At 42.2% G+C, this 17,413-nt stretch overlaps 1 protein-coding gene across 8 annotated transcripts in view; it reads left to right on the forward strand.

The window, feature by feature from the left end:
• The window catches only part of GATAD2B (GATA zinc finger domain containing 2B), a 77,419-nt gene that overhangs the window by 40,447 nt on the left and 19,559 nt on the right, over nt 1–17,413 (forward strand). For 4 of the 8 annotated variants that reach the window (XM_036342312.1, XM_036342310.1, XM_036342311.1 and 1 more), the window contains one exon: nt 156–224. The exons of the other annotated variants lie outside the window; for them this stretch is intronic. The gene's annotated coding sequence lies outside the window, so the exon portion shown is untranslated. The remainder of the gene's footprint in view (nt 1–155; nt 225–17,413) is intronic. 8 annotated transcript variants of the gene reach the window in all.

The raw sequence follows: 17,413 nt of genomic DNA on the forward strand, positions 1-17,413 counted from the left end.
CCCGCATGTTTCTATCTTATGCAGAGATCAGAGTGGTTTCTTTTTGTTCCATGTTATCTAAATCTCTTAATGAGAAGTGATTAATAGAGCTTAGGTATTCACATTGATGCATATTCTTCTCAAGCCCTTATCCATACCCTTTTCTATTCCACCAGTTGCTGAATCCAGAGATTGCTACCTGTAGGACTGTGTAGAAGCAACCTCTAAGATGATCCAGTAAAATGGTACATTTGGAGATAATTTCATTCTTTTAGCATTTAAGATAAAACCTGTTCTATAACCATTTTGTTTTCCCTTAGGGGCTTTTACCCCCACTTGAAGAATTTGTTTTGCAGTTTGGTTTGTGTGTATGAGAGTTTCTTTAGGGAACTGAAATAGAGAGGTTGCAGAGTTAATTGTTGGAAATGATTGGCTGCAGGAAGCATTAGGTAGTTTGGAAGGAGCTCAGATATCTCATTCGCTCAGCTATCTGATGTGCAGAACAGGACCATTGCTCTGTGATCTTTGCCAAGACCTGGAAGTGCAACTTGCTTCCACTTTGGTGGGAGACAAATGGACATTCATTCAGCTGTACACATTTATAAGTAGAGGTCATGAGCCTACTCATCTCTGAAGCACTGCTGAGATAGAATTTATTTGTATGATTGATTGTCACGTACATGAATTGGCATTAGAGAAACTTCATTAGGCCTACTATGGAATAAATATCTAGCAAGGCTGCTATTTATAACATTCTCCCTTCTCTGATATGACTGATTTAGTGCTATACAGAGTTATGAACATTTTTTTTTTTTTTAAGAGGGTGGAAAGGAAGGGGAGAAACAGATAGAAACATCCATGTAAGAGACACATCTATTGGTTGCCTCCTGTACCCGTCCCGTCCAGGGCCAGGGATTGAGTCTGCAAACAAGGTAGGTGCCCTTGACTGGAATCGAACCCAGGACTCTTCAGTCCACAGGTTGATGCTCTATCTACTGAGCAAAACTGGCTAAAGCCATGAACATTCTTGAGGGATATTTAGAAGAAATTTTCATGATGCCAAAGACTTTTGTGAGACTTTCCTAAGGTTTGTAGATTCTTGCTGTTTCCCTGCCATGTCCACTTCCCAGCTCTTGTTTCCTCAAAGTACAAAAATATGGTTACCCTCACAGGCCAATAAATTCAGATTTATTAGTCTGATTATGATAATATACTAGAGGCCCGATGCATGAAATTTGTGCAAGAGTAGGCCTTTCCAGCCGTGGCAGCTGCCTGGATCCCTCCCTTGTGGCCAGCCATGGCAGCTGCTTCGGCTGCAGCATCTGGCTTCCGGAAGGACATCCGGTCTAATTAGCATGTTACACTTTTATTATTATAGATGGATATGATAAATACTTGGCTTATATGTGTGCTGCTGTTTTCATATGTGGTACCTGTGGCAGACAATAATTAAGTAAAAGTCTTTACTGATGAAACAGAATGTTATAGGTAACCACCATCAATAAAATGAAGTTGGCATGAGAGTTGAAACCTACTTAACCATCCTTGGTGTGGTGGAAAGGGGGGTGTACTGGGCATTGGAGTTAGACCTAGGTTTTAATCATGACTCTTGTATTTATTTTGTGATGTTGAGCAGGTTTATTTAGTCTTTCTGAGTCTCAGTTACTTCTTTCTGATAGGATGGGGATGATGTGGATTTCATAGGAATGTTCTGAGAATTAAATGAAATATTTCTCAGCCAACTAAGCCACTCCGGTCAGGGCTTTAACATCTTTATTGAAACATATTACACATATCCTAAATTTACCCATTCAAAGTATACAATTCAGTGGTTTTAATATATCCAGAGTTGTGCAACTATCACTATAATCTAAAATTAGAACATTTTCATCACCCTAAAAAGACACCCCCCCCCCCCCCCACCACCTATTAGCAGTTACTCCTTATTTTCCTCTCTCCTCAGCCCTAGGAAACCAGTTATCTATGTTCTGTTTCCATTCTCCTTCAAGCCTTTTCTGGACTTTTCATATAAATGGAATCATACAATATATTACCTTTTATGACTGGCTTGCTTCACTTAGCTTAATGTTTTTAACTTTCATCTATGTTGTAACATATATCAGTACTTCATTCCTTTTTATTATTATTGATTTTCTGAGAGAGAAGAAGGTAGAGGGAGAGAGAGAGACATCAATTTGTTGTTCCCCGCATTCATGCATTTATTGGTTGACTCCTACATGTGCCCTGACCATCAAACCCACAACGTTGGTGTATTGGGACAACACTCTAACCAACTGAGCTACCTGGCCAGGGCACTAAATTCCATTTTATAGATGTACGTTTGTTTGTTTAGTAATCAGTTGGTGGACATTTGGGTTGTTTCCACTTTTTGACTATAATGAATAATGTTGCTATGAACATTCATGTACAAATTTTTGTGTGGAGATAATGTTTTCAGTTCTCTGGGGTATATATCTAGCAGTGAAATTGCTGGATTGTGTTGTAACTGTGTTTAATTTCATAAGGAACTTCCAGGCTCTTTTCCATTCTCATCAGCAGTGTATGAAGATTCCAATTTCCCTACATGCGCCTTTAGCACTTATTATCTGTCTTTTTAAATTATATCCACCTTTCTGCATTCTCACTTCTATGGTACTCTATCCTTTTTGAAACCTAGCTGCCTTTGTCTCACTGTACCCTCACCCATCCCTTCAGCTCAGGAGTCTGCCTGACTCCCTCTCATTTCCCCCACACCATGTCCTAGAAACTCTTCTAAAGCAATAAATGAGGGCAGTTGTGGAGCTCATCCCATTGTCTCTTATCCCTCTGGGATTGCTGTCCTTTGTGCTTGGTGTCCAGTGTCCTGAGACCCTTGTTTCATGTATTTTGTCTGGTTTTATTGTTTCAGGTGGGAGGGTAAATCCAGCCTGTGTCACACCATCTTGGCCAGAAGTAGAAATCGCAGCATTGCTTTTAACATCTACAAATTGATGCCTAAAAAGTGTTGAACTGGAGAATGGATTATTAAATTGTATGTTTTTGTTGTGGAATCCTACACAGCCGTTAAAACAAATCAGCTAGCCTGGCCAGAGTGGCTCGGTTGGTTGGAGTGTCGTCCCGTGCACCAAAAGGTGGGCCTGTTTGACTCCTGGTGAAAGTACATACCTGGATTGCGGGTTTGATCCCTAGTCAGGGTGCACATTGAAGGCAATTGATTGATGTTTCTCACATCCATGTTTTTCTCTCTCTCTCTAAGCATGTCCTCAGGTGAGGATTTTACTAGGGCCTCATTTATTTAGGTAAATTTTAAATACTAAAAAACTTAACATTGAAAAGCAAAATGAACCCAGCTAGCATGGCTCAGTGGTTGAGTGTCGACCTATGAAGCAGGAGGTCACTGTTCAATTCCTGGTCAGAGCACATGCCCAGGTTGCAGAGCTGGATCTCCAGTGTGGGCGTGCAGGAGGCTGCCAGTCAATGATTCGCTCTTATCATTGATGAACTTTCTCCCATTCCCTTCCTCTCAGAAATCAATAAAATAATAATATATTTTTTAAAAGCAGTTCTAGTATATGTTGTTTAATTTTGCTTTTTTTTTTAAAAATATATTTTATTGATTTTTTACAGAGAGGAAGGGAGAGAGATAGAGAGCTAGAAACATCGATCAGCTGCCTCCTGCACAACTCCCACTGGGGATGCGCCCGCAACCTAGGCACATGCCCTTGACCGGAATTGAACCTGGGACCCTCCAGTCCCCAGGCCGACGCTCTATCCACTGAGCCAAACCGGCTTCAGCTAATTTTGCTTTTTTAAAAAAAATTTTTTTATTGATTTCAGAGAGGAAGGGAGAAGGAGAGAGAGAAACATCAGTGAGAATCATTGATTGGCTGCTTCCTGCACGCCCCCTACTGGGGATCGAGCCCACAACCCAGGCATGTGCCCTGACCGGGAATTGAACTGTGACATCCTGGTTCATAGGTCCACACTTGACCATTGAGTGACACCGGCCAGGCCAAGCACTACTTTAAAAAATAAAATTTATAAATGTATACAAACTACTATATTTTATTACTTATGGATACATACATATGAAATAAACTTATAAAATATTCATTAGAGCCCTATCTGGTTTGGCTCATTGGATAGAGCATTGGCCTGCGGACCAAAGGGTCCCGGGTTCAATTCCGGTCAAGGGCACATACTTGCAGGCTCCTCCCCGGCCCGGGCCCTGGTTAGGGCTCTTGCAGGAAGTAACCAATCAATATGTTTCTCTTACATCGATATTTCTCTCTGTCTTTCCCTCTTTCTTCTACTCTCTCTAAAAATCAATGGAAAACTATCCTTGGGTGAGGATTAAAAAAATAAGCTCATGAGAATAATAATAAATTCATCATAATGAATTCTGGGGAGAGAGGGAGGAGGGAGAATAAAGAATAGTTTGGGGGGCCCTAACCGGTTTGGCTCAGTGGAGGGAGCGTTGGCCTGCGGACTGAAAGGTCCCAGGTTCGATTCTGGTCAAGGGCATGTACCTTGGTTGCATGCACATCCCCAGTAGGAGGTGTGCAGGAGGCAGCTGATCTATGTTTCTCTCTCATCGATGTTTCTGACTCTCTATCCCTCTCCCTCTCTATAAAGAAATCAATAAAATATATTTTTTTAAAAAAAGAATAGTTTGGGGGTAAAGTTAGGGTGCTTCAACTGTATCTGTAATGTTTAATTGCACTGAAAATAAATTAGGAAGCGACATGTATGACAAATGACTAATGTCTAAAATATGTAAAGGACTCTCGCCGAAACCGGTTTGGCTCAGTGGATAGAGCGTCGGCCTGCGGACTGAGGGGTCCCAGGTTCGATTCCGGTGAAGGGCATGTACCTGGGTTGCGGGCATATCCCCAGTGGGGGATGTGCAGGAGGCAGCTGATCGATGTTTCTCTCTCATCGATGTTTCTGGCTCTCTATCTCTCTCCCTTCCTCTCTGTGAAAAATCAATAAAATATATTTAAAAAATAAAAATAAAAAAATAAAATATGCAAAGGACTCTCAAAACTCTACAGTAAGTAAGAAACCCAAACAGTTGAATTAAAAAATGGGCAAAAGATATTCAACATCATTAGCCACTAGGGAAATGCAAATTAAAACCACAATGAAATACCACAACACATCTATCAGAATGGCTTAAATAAAAAATGACAGCCCTGGCCAGTGTGGCTGAGTGGTAGAGTGTCAGCCTGTGCACTGGAGGGTCATGGGTCCCATTTCTGGTTCAAAAGCACGTACCTGAGTTGCAGGACCGGGCGTGTGTGGGAGGCAACCAATTAATGTCTCTCACATCAATGTTTCTCTCTCCCCCTCCCTTCTATTCTCTAAAAAATCAATGGAAAAATTATCCTCACTCCTTGGGTGACAAAAACAAAATAAGAAATAATAACGACAACACCAAATGCTAGTGAGGATATGAAGAAACTGGAAATATATGATGGTATAACTACTCCGGGGAGCAGATTGCCAGTTTTTTATAAAACTAAACATTCATTTGCTATGTGACTCAGCAGTCATACTCTTGGACATTGATCCCAGATAAATGAAAACTTGCGTTCTTCCGAAAACTTATATATGAATGTAGTGGCTTTGTTATAGCAAAAATCTAGAAAAACTCAGTTGTCCTTCAGCAGGTGAATAATTGTGGTACATCCACACCATGGACTGACTGTTTAGCAATAAAAAGGAACAAATTATCAGTACATGCAACAACTTGGAAAAAAACCAATCCCAAAGTTATATACTGTATATAATTCCAATTAATGTATTTTTTAAGATTTTAAAATTGGTTTTTAGAGAGGGAGAGAAATACTGATGTGAAAATAAAACATCCATCGACTGCCTCCTGCATGGCCCCTACTGGTGCTTTAGCCTGAAACCTGGGCATGTGCCCTGACTGGGAATTGAACCAGCAATTTTTTGGTGAACAGGACGACACCCAACCAACTGAGCAACACCAGCCAGGGCTAAAACAACTTTTTTTTGTTAAAGAAGTACTGTTTTGCTTTGTAAGGACTATTATGTTCAGTATAAATACTGAAAACTCTTCATGAAGTAATATGGTCTTTTAGACTGTTGCTACTTCAGACTTTTAAAGTCATGTTATATTATTATAGTCTTAAAGTTCATCATTTTTTATAATTTTTTTAACTTTGTTGACAATTTAAAATTTTTTATTAATCCTCTGATGTAAATGAGAGAACAGATATAAAGGACCTTGTATTTGCCTAGTAAATACGGAGTCAGTAGATGCTAATTTGTTTTGCTAGCCCTCTCTCTTCCTTCATTCCCTCCCCTCTCAGGGTCCTCAAAGTCTTTTTTGCCAATTTGGATTTTGGTTTGGGGGTAACGAGTCAGAAACCTGACAAGCATGGGTCTAACTAAGGCTGTGTTGCCATCTGGCTATTCTTGTTGCTGTTTTGCGGGTTTTTTTGTTCTTTTTTACAACAGTCAATGGTAAAGTTAAAGCTGAGAATTTTTTTGCTATAATTATGGGACACAACTACTCTCTTCTTGAGTCTCTGCTTTAATTTATTGACATGTCATACTTTGCGAGTTTCCCCCTAGCTCTCCGACCAACCAGCCCTTAAATGCCTTGTCCATAGTTTTATCTTTGGCCATTTTCCTTTTAACTGTACATTCATTTTTTTCTGGGGTTTCACTCATCTGCATACTTAAATCACCTCTTTTAATCATTCAGATATTTATCTCCAGTTCTGGTCTACGCTCTGATTCTTTTGTGTATATGTCGTGCATCTACCTGTGTTTTGGATATCTTAACTTTGATTTCATAGTGGCACTTCTGACAGAGTTTTTCTATTAGGATATTTTCAGTTTAAGTAGCAAAAAACCTACCTCATACTGGCTTAAACATTAAAGAAAATTTGTTGGCCTCTATAACAGGAATCCAGAGATTAGCTTTAGGGTAGTTTGGTCTGGTGGCACAGCTATATAATTAGCTGCCATATCAGTGCTCTACTATGCAGTGTCTGCTTTATCTGAAAGCTCTCTTCCTTCATGGTTACAACGTGGCTGCTGGCAGCAACATGCCAGGGCTATGTATTTTCTTATTTATATTCAAAACTAGAGGCCCGGTGCACAAAAATTTGTGCACTCGGTGGGGAGGGGGGTCCCTCAGCCCGGCCTGTGCCCTCTCGCAGTCTGGGACCCCTCGGGAGAAAACGACCTGCTGGCTTAGGCCTGCTCCCGGGTGGCAGAGGGCAGGCCCAATCCCTAGGTGCAGCCCCTGGTCGGGCTCAGAGCAGGGCCAATTGGGGAGTTGGGGCGCCGCCCCATCATGCACAGAGCAGGGCAGATTGGGAGGTTGCGATGCCACCCTCAGTCACACTCAGGGTAGGGCCAATTGGGGGGTTGGGGCACCGTCCCCTGTCACACTCAAGGCAGGGTCGATGGGGAGGTTGCGGCGCCACCCCCTGCCACGCACAGAGCAGGGCCAATCGGGGTTGGGGCGCTGCCCCGTCACACACACAGCAGGGCCCATCAGGGGGTTGGGGCGCCACCACTCTCACACTCAGGGCAGGGCCGGCCGATGGGGAGGTTATGGCTCTACCCCGTCACACACAGAGCAGGGCCCGTGGACGGGGGGTTGGGGAGCTCCCCCCTATCAGGCACAGAGCAGGGCTGCTCAGGGGGTTGGGGCCCCGCCCCCTGTCACACACAGAGCCGCAGGGCAATCAGGGGGTTTGGGCGCTGCCCCCTGTCACGCTGATCCCGGTGCCAGGAGGCCTATTACCCTTTTACTATATAGTGTAGAGGCCTGGTGCATGGGTGGGGCCGGCTGGTTTGCCCTGAAGGGTGTCCTGGATCAGGGTGGGGGTCCCCACTGGGGTGCCTGGCCAGTCTGGGTGAGGGGCTGAGGGCTGTTTTCAGGCTGGGGGTGACTGAAGTTCCCAACCGCTCCTTTTTTTCTTTCTTTTTTTTTTATCCTGGGCCAGCTTTACCTTGAGGCTTGGCTTCAGCTCTTAGGCCTCCCTCCGGTGCTGAAAGTAGGTTTCTGGCCTTTGCTTACAATGTTGCGAATCTGCTGGCTGAAGTCTGGAGGTATTTGTTACAGTGTTTCTTAAACTGCCCGCTCAGAGGCCTGCAGCCGCAGGCAGGGAACGTTGGTTTCCTCCAATGATCCTCCGGCACTGAGGCAAGCAAGCCTCATGTTAGTTTCAAGCTGCTTGGCTGCCGGCCGCCATCTTGGCTGACAGTTAATTTGCATATCTCGCTGATTAGCCAGTGAAAAGGGTAGCGGTCGTACGCCAATTACCATGGTTCTCTTTTATTAGTGTAGATAAGAGAACAGAATTAATTGGATTTGGTGATTTAGATTTAAGAGTCAGGGAAAGTCAAGGATGATTCCCAGGGTTCTAGCTTTTGCCTCTGGATAAATTGAATTCTCTTCACTGAAATATAGGAAAGAAAAGCAGGATATAGGAAGGCAGAAAAAAATGAGTTCATGTAAACATCCAGGTACTTATTTTAGTTATCTGCACATCTGTCTTCTATCAGAATGAAATTGTTAAAGATAGTGACCTAATCTTTTACCGCTATTCCTAGCACCTAACCCTGAACTTGGCACATATTTGGGGCAAGGGGGAATGGATGTGTAAAGATGTGACTATACAATACTGCTTCTTAAAATTATCTAGGTCTGCCCCTGAGGAGACCCCAAAACACTGAACTTATATGAGTTCCTAATTTTAAAATTAGGTGGAGCCCTAGCTGGTTTGGCTCAGTGGATAGAGCATCGGCCTGCAGAGTGATGGGTCCCGGGTTTGAATTCTGGTCAAGGGCATGTACCTTGGTTGCAGGTTCCCTGGCCCTGGTCAGGGTGTATGAAGGCAGTCAGTAGATTTGTCTCTCTCACATCGATGTTTCTCTGTCTCTGTCTCTCCCTTCTACTCTCTCTAAAAATAAATAGAAAGATATCCTCGGGTGAGGATTAACAACAACAAAAAATTACGTGGATATCATCACTAATCTATTATATAAAAAGCCTGTGGTCGTCACACCATCACGCCGTAACAACCGATCAGCAGGAGGCTGCGTGTGTGTATGGTGGGCAGGGCTGCACGTGTGGCAAGGCGTGTGCAGGTGGGTGGGGACTTGACTCTGGAGGACTTGACTAGAGGCGCGGGTGGGTTTCTGGGTCCCATCTCTGCCGCGGGACTCTTTCTGGGTCCTACGTCTCACGTGATTTTGCGCGCTGGGCCCCTAATAACAATTATAATGGCAGTAAGGCAGTATTTATACAAAACATCAAGAAGACAGGTCTTATTTGAGTTTGCAGTGGCCATTTGTTCAGAATTCTTTGTAAGTAAAGTTATGTAGAATCCAAATTCATATTTCTAATATATGTGTTCATATTTTATACAAATAAATGTCTTGACAATACCAACTATTGAATTATTTAAATTACTTGGCCTTTAGGGTAGGGTATTTTGTTTTTTGAAAAAATGTTTGGTGTTTGTTTTGTTTGTTTTTTAAATATATTTTATTGATTTCAGAGAGAGAGAGAGAGAGAGAGAAACATCAGTGATGAGAGAGCATCATTGATTGGCTGCCTCCCGCATGCCCCCTACTGGGGATTGAGCACACAATCCTGGCATGTGCCCTTGACTGGAATCAAACCCAGGACCCTTCAGTCCACAGGCCAATGCTCTGTCCACTGAGCCAAACCAGCTAAGGCGAGAAACTGTTTTTATTGATTTCAAAAAGAGGAAGGGAGTTAGAAATATCAATGATGAGAGAGAATTGTCCATCAGCTGCCTCCTGCACACCCCCTCCTGGGGAATTGAGCCTGCAACCCAGGCACCTGCCCTGATCAGGAATTGAACCATGACCTCCTGGTTCATGGGTCAACGTTCAACCACTGAGCCACACTGGCTGGGCTAGGGTGCTTTTTTTATGGAATAATCATGGTGTTTGAATATCAGGTCTAACAGTTTACAGTATAGACTCTAACTACACAATGTACACTGTAAAAGTTAAATGGAGGAGGCATAGATATCAGCCGGCCATAAATTCCTCCTGTGCTTAATACATCTGTGTGCAGAGAGATGTACTGTATAATAGGTTTTTGAAGTGGGCTCAATCATTGTTGGAATTCTAGATTCACTACAGCTTTGGAGTCATAGGATACTTATTTGACACTTTTCCCACCCATAAAGTAGGGATAATACCTCATTTATTAAATAAGAACACATGATAAAGTGCCTAGTAGCATGTTTGGCTTTTAATCAGCTGCATAAGAAATATTAGCTGTTATTATTAGCAGCCCAGAATAAACCAAAAAGGTTGGTTAAGCTTTAAAAGGCAATATACAACATTCATTTTTATAGAATTTTTCTTTTGCTTTTTGGAGAGAATTTTTATATGACAAGTTTACATTGAATATTATTTTTTTACAGCTTTTTTTTTGGAGTATAATTTAAGTGTATGATTCAGTGATTTTTTTTTTTTTTTCTTAGTTAGTTTACAGAATTGTGCAGCTATCACCACAATCCAATTTTAGAACATATCCATCACCCCAAAAAGAAGCTTGGGTTATTTTATTCAGTCTCATTACATTGTATTTTTTTTTAAATTTTTGTGACAAAATATATGTAACAAAATTTACCATTTTTAAGTGTACAAATTCAACTGCTTTAAGTACATTCACAGTGTTGTGCAACCATAACCACTAACTATTTTGTTTTTTAATCTTTATTGTTGAAAGTATTATATATGTCTCTTTTCCCTCATTGACCCCTTCTAGCCTACCTGGACCCCCTACCCCAGGCCTTTACCACCCTATTGTCTGTGTCCACAGTCCAGTCCATGCTTCCATGTTTCTGGATCTATTTTGTTAATCAGATTTCACATATGAATGTGATCATGTGATACTTGTCTTTTTCTGACTGGCTTATTTTGCTCAGCATATTACTCTCCAGGTCCCCTCCATGCTGTCTTAAAGGGTAAGAGATCCTTCTTTTTTTACTGCTTCATAGTATTCCATAGTATAAATGTACCACAGCTTTTTTAACCCACTCGTCTACTGATGGGCACTTGGGCTATTTCCAGATCTTAACTATTGTAAACTGTGCTGCTGTGAACACAGGAGTGCATACATTCTTTCTGATTGGTGTTTTGGATATATTCCTAGAAGTGAGATCACTGGGTCAAATGGCGGTCCCATATTTAATTTTTGAGAAAACTCCATACTGTTTTCCATAATGGCTGCACCAGTCTGCATTCCCACCAGCTTTGTACTGGCTAAGGTTCCCTTTTCTCCACATCCTTACCAACACTTGTCATTTACTCATTTACTAAAGGCCCAGTGCATGAAATTTGTGCACGGGTAGGGTTCCTAGCGGCTGCTGCCAGGGCCTCCCTTCCCCCAGCTACCTACCACCACCACCGCCACCTGCCAGGGCCTCCCTTCGCCTGCTCACCTGCTCCACCATCTTACCGCAGTCCTGCTCTCGCCGGGGCCCATCCGGGCTGGCAGCGCCAAGTCACTGATACCCACCATATTCCACGCCACCCCCTGGTGGTCAGTGCAGGTCTAACTCCTGGTTGGTCAAACTCCTGCCCGTGGGGACAATTTGCATATTAGCCTTTTATTATATACTAGAGGTCCGATGCACAAAATTTGTGCAAGGAGGTTGGCCCTTGCAGCCCCGGCTTCGTCCAAACAGTTGTTCTGCTGTTCGGTCTAATTAGCATATTAGTTCTTTATTATATAGGAGGATCGATGTTAACCATTCTGACAGGTGTGAGGTGATATTTCATTGTTGTTTTAATTTGCATCTCTCTGATGATTAGTGACTTTGAGCATTTTTCTCATATGTCTCTTGGCCATCTGTATGTCCACTTTGGAGAAGTGTCTATTTAGGTCCTTTGCCCATTTTTTAATTGGATTGTTTGTCTTCCTTTTGTTAAGTTGTATTAGTTCCTTATATATTTTGGATATTAACCCTTTATCAAATATATCATTGCCAAATATGTTTTCCCATACAGTGGGCTCCCTTTTCATTTTGTTGTGTCCATGGTTGTCTTCAGCTCCCTATTGTCTGTGTCCATGGGTTATGCATACCATAAATGCATACAAGGTCTTTGGTTGATTTCCTCCCACACACCCACCCACCCCGCCTCCCCTCTGAGGTTCCGCACTCTGTTCCATGCTTGCTGTTGGTATTTTAATAGACATTGCATTGAATCTGTGGTTGCTTTGAGTAGTATGGACATTTTAATTACGTTAATTTTACCAATCCATGAACACTTGTTTCTATCTTCCTCTCTTTTTTCAACGTCCTGTAGTTTTCCAAGTACAAGTCTTTTATCTCCTTTACCCACTATCTATTTTAAGAACTTTTTCATCATCTTAGAGACTTTTTCCACAAATAATAACTCCTCACTCCCCTCCTCTCCAACTCTAGCCACTGTTCTATTTTCTCTCTCTCTGAATTTGCCTATTCTAGGTACCTCAAATAAGTGGAACCATAAAACATTTGTCCTTTTATGTTCTTTATTTAGCATAATATTTCCAAGACTTATGTTTCTTTGGATTTGAGGCAGGCATGGCTGTGAGTATATGAAGTTGGGATTTACAGGTCAGTGAAGTCAAGAGTGGGCAAGGAGCCCTGGCTGGTGTGACTTGGTTGGTTGAGCATTGTCCCGATGTTTCTCTCTCTCTCTTAAAAAAAAAAAAATCAATAAAAACATTAAGAAAAACAAACCAGTGGCTCGGCCAGCATGGCTCAGTGGCTAAGTGTCGACCTATGAACCAGGAGGTCACAGTTCAATTCCCAGTCAGGGCACATGCCTGGGTTGCGAGCTCAATCCCCAGTGTGGGGCATGCAGAAAGAAGGCAGCTGATCAGTGATCTCTCTCATCATTGATGTTTTTCTCTCTCTCTCTTTCCCTCTCCCTTCCTCTGAAATAAATAAGAACATTAAAAAAAAAAAGGGGGTAGGAATTAGGAACAACATGGATAGACCTTGAGGGTATTATGCTAAGTGAAACAGACGGAGAAAGACAAGTACTATATGATCTCACTCATACGTGAAATAATTAAAAATAAAACAGAAACAAACTCATGGATACAGACAACAGGTTTTTGGTTACCAGAAGAGAAGGGGTTGGGATGAGGTTGAAATTGCATGGGGACAAGTGAAAACTAGATATTTGGTGGTGAGCACACTGATACCTGTAACATGTCAAATTATACTAGACACCCAGTGCATGAAATTCATGCACTTGGGGGGCATGGTCCCTCAGCCCGGCCTGTGCCCTCTTGCAGTCTGGGAGCCCTTGGGAGATGTCTGACTGATGGCTTAGGTGTACTCCACGTGGGGAGCAGGGCTAAGCCAGCAGTCAGACATCCTTAGTGCTGCTGCGCGGTCGTGAGAGGCTCCCACCACCACTGCTGCACTTGCAGCTGTGAGCTCTGCTTCTGGTTGAGCAGTGCTGCCCCTGGTGGTCAGTGCACGTCGTAGCAACTGGTTCTTCCACCTTTCGGTCTGTTTGCATATTAGCCTTTTATTATGGTACTAGAGGCCCGGTGCATGAAATTTGTGCACGGGGGGGCGTCCCCTCTGCCCAGCCTGTACCCTCTCCAATCTGGGACCCCTTAGGGGATGTCCGACTGCCGGTTTAAGCCCAATCCCAGGGATAGGGCCTAAACTGGCAATCAGATGTCCCTCTCACAATCCTGACCGCTGGCTCCTAATCGTTCACCTGCCTGCCTGCCTGCCTGTTCGCTCCTAACTGTTCCCCACCCCCTGCCGGCCTAATCGCCCCTCACTGCCTCTGCGTACGGCCTGATTGCCCCTAACTGCCATCCCCTGCCGGCCTGCCCGTCCCTAACTACCCCCTTCCTGCCAGCCTGGTCACCCCTAACTGCCCCCCCACTTGCCGGCATGGTTGCCTCTTACTCTCTTACTGCCCCTCCCCCCGTCGGCCTGGTCGCCCCTCATGCCACCTCCTCCCCCAGCCGGGGCCTGGTCACCCCATGCAGCCTGCTTGTTCAGTCATTTGGTCGTCCCTCACTAACCCCCCAGCTGGCCTTGGTCGTAGGCAGCCATCTTGTGAGGGTGTGAGGATTAATTTGCATATTACCTCTTTATCATATAGCATGCTAGTATAGGACTAGTGGCCTGGTGCATGGATTCGTGCACATTGAAAGGAAATTAATTAGAAGAAATATTTTAATATTGCTATTCTCCCTTTCTCTATAATAGAAGTGTCAACCAAATTCACAATCGACAATGATAGATCTAAACACACGCGTGCGATTGGCGCCAGTGAGAGTTTTATATGTATCGTGCATATGCAAGTCAACTTAGCCTTTTATATATGTAGAATAAACTTGCTTAATTAGACGTGCTTTCTGATGTAGCTAAACTTTTTCCAGCCCAGTGAAGCACCCCAACTTCTCTTTCAGGTAATTGTCAACAACACAGCAGTAAATATCAATACAAAGCAGATTATTATTGTAGATCATGCAGAGAGAACAAAGGGTAAAATATTTAACTACAGCAGTGTTTGACTATATTCTGCACAGTGAGAAAACCTGAAGTCATTTTCAAGGTCCATCATTTCTTCTTTTCAGTCAGGTCAAGTTTCTAAACTTTCTAAATCTCTGTTTTCTGGCTAATGAAAATAAAATAGGATTCTATCGAGTCTCCTATCTACCTACTCCAGGACTTCTGTGAGGATCAAATGACATGAGGCATGGGAAAACGCTTCACAAATGTTTGGGTAAAGTGTAAAATGTTTGCACCTGGCTATAAAGCAAGTTGTGTTCCTGGGCTGAAGAAACTCCAAGGAGGCTAGTCACTAGGGAGAGGAAGCTGGGCGTTGCTATGTGACGTCATTACCTGGCATCCACAGCTACCGTTTCTGGGCTGGGCTGGGCTGTGAGCTGCATTTTGTGCCGTGGGGTCTTGGCAGTGTTGGCTGCAATTTGATGGGTTGTTGCTCTGGGGTGTGTCCCACTTGGGGGAAGCCGAGTGTTGCTTTGTCAACACCAGGACCACGGTGACGTTTCTTTGTAAATGGCTAGTGCGCGTCAAGGCAGCTCCTGCATTGAGCATCTGCCCCCTGGTGGTCAGTGTGCATCATAGCGACCGGTTGGGTGGACAATTAGCATATTAGCCTTTTTTATATATAGATACCTGAAACTTATAAACCAATGTTAACCTCTACTTTTTTGAAAGAGAGTGGGCAAGGAAAATTGGTCAGGGTTTTCAAGCAATTTGTTGGGAAAGATTACCTTAGACATTCAAATACCTGATTCTGGTTTCTACCAACTTCAATGTATCTGTTTGTGTCCTTGGGACTTACTTGAACTGCTTTAACCTATTTGTATAACTGTCCATTGAAGAAGCCAGAATAATGGTGGCATCCCAACTCCATTCAGCTCTAGGTTATTAAGTTTTATCATATACGTTTACTGCTCATTAATATAATTTATCTCAAAACTTAGAACACTGTGTGTATTAAATTTGTATATCTTGCTGTGTAGTTTTCTGAAATACTAGTACTTTTGTATAATTAGTTGAGTGACAGACTATTCCCACCCTCTACAACTTCTGGTATTTTCATTTACATTCGCAACATGAGGTGTTGATCAAGTTATCCAAGACATTGTTACTGTGGAGTTAGGGCTTACTTTTTGATGTTCCATATAGCGTTCAACTTTCCAGTCACTCTATCAGAGACTATATTTCAGAGGTAAACCACTTTAGAAGTAACACGTCAAAATAACAATGTTTGGGAACCTGTAGCTAATAATACCTCACCTCTAAAACTGTTAACAGAGGACTTAGAGAATATGGAGAAATTGGAACCCTTATGCACTGCTGGTGGTAATGCAAAATGGTGCAGCTACTTTGGAAAATGGTCTTTCAAAATGTTAAACAGAGAGTTAACAGAGGACCCAGCAGTTCTGCTTCTAGGTATATACCCAGGAGAAGTGAAAATGTATGTCCACACAAAAACTTGTACAAAAAAGTTCATAGCAAAATTATAATAGCAAAAGGGGGGGGGAAACAAATGTCCATCAATTGATAAATGAATAAACAGGATATGATCTATTCATACTGTGGAATAACATTCAGCTTTAAAAAGATGTCATGATATATGCTACAACATGAATGCACCTTTAAAAACACAATGCTATGTTAAAGAAGCAGTCACAAAATACCACATGTGATTTCATTCATTCATTCATTTATTGAATCCTCTTTTTTCCCATTGATTTCTAGAAAGAGTGAAAGGAAGGAACCGGGAGAGAGAGAGAAACATTGATCTGAGAGAGACACATCGATTGGTTGCCTCCTGTACTTGTCCCAGCTATTGCCGGGCATTGAACCTGCAACCAAGGTACATGCCCATGATGGGCAATTGAACCCCGTGACCCGTCAATCCATGGGCTGACGCTCTAACCACTGAGCCAAATTGGCCAGGGCCACATATGATTTTATTTATATAAAAAGTTTAGAATAGGCAAATTGAGGGACAGAAAGTAAATTAGTGGGGAACAGAGATGGGAGCGTAGAGAAGGAGAATGACTGCTTAATGACTATGGGTTTTTTAGGGGGGAGATGGATAAAATGTTTTAAATATTGATTGAGTGATGGTTGCACAACTCTGTGAATATACTAAAACCCATTGAATTATACACTTTAAATTGGTGAATTGTATGATATGCAAATTATATCTCAATAAAGCTATTCTTTTAAAAAGAAAATTAAGAAACACTAAAAAATTCAGAGCTCTGGGTTCTGACTTTTCTCTGGTCTCCAAAAGATCTGTTTTCTTTCATTGGAATTTTTTGTTGGTGGTGGTTACTCTTTTTCTTTGTTGTAACCAGAAAAGAATTGAATAGCTATTATTTTACTGTGCACTACAGGAAGGGAGATTCCTCAAGCACATACTTTTTTTTTTTTTTTTTTGCAAGAGCACCAATTAACATTAGTTTTTTTCAACCTACTACTTTAGTCTGTGAAGTTTTGTGCCTAATCTCATCTTAGGTATGGAAGTCATAGCCCAAGGGTATAGAAATTAAATTTTGCTTAGCACCTTTTAAGTGCCCAGTTTATATATGAAATTGAGACTTATGGAGGTAAAGTAACTTAATTTTTTTTATCTTCTAGAAGTAAGTAGCATTTCAAATCTATGTTTCTATGATTCAAAATGTTTCTTTCCAGTGCCTCAATTATTTCCTACTAAGAAAACAACCCTAGACTTAAAGCTTTTGGAGAAATTCTTTATTTAGATTTCCAAGGTGTAAAAAATCAACGTGGAAGGGAAAATTATAATTAGCTTGTCTTTAATAATTTTGCTGCATTAGTAGAGAAAATACTACCTCTTAGCAGCTTTAGCACCTGAGTCATTAAGC

This window comes from Myotis myotis, unplaced genomic scaffold, assembly GCF_014108235.1.
Source record: "Myotis myotis isolate mMyoMyo1 unplaced genomic scaffold, mMyoMyo1.p scaffold_m19_p_18, whole genome shotgun sequence".
NCBI lineage: Eukaryota > Metazoa > Chordata > Mammalia > Chiroptera > Vespertilionidae > Myotis > Myotis myotis.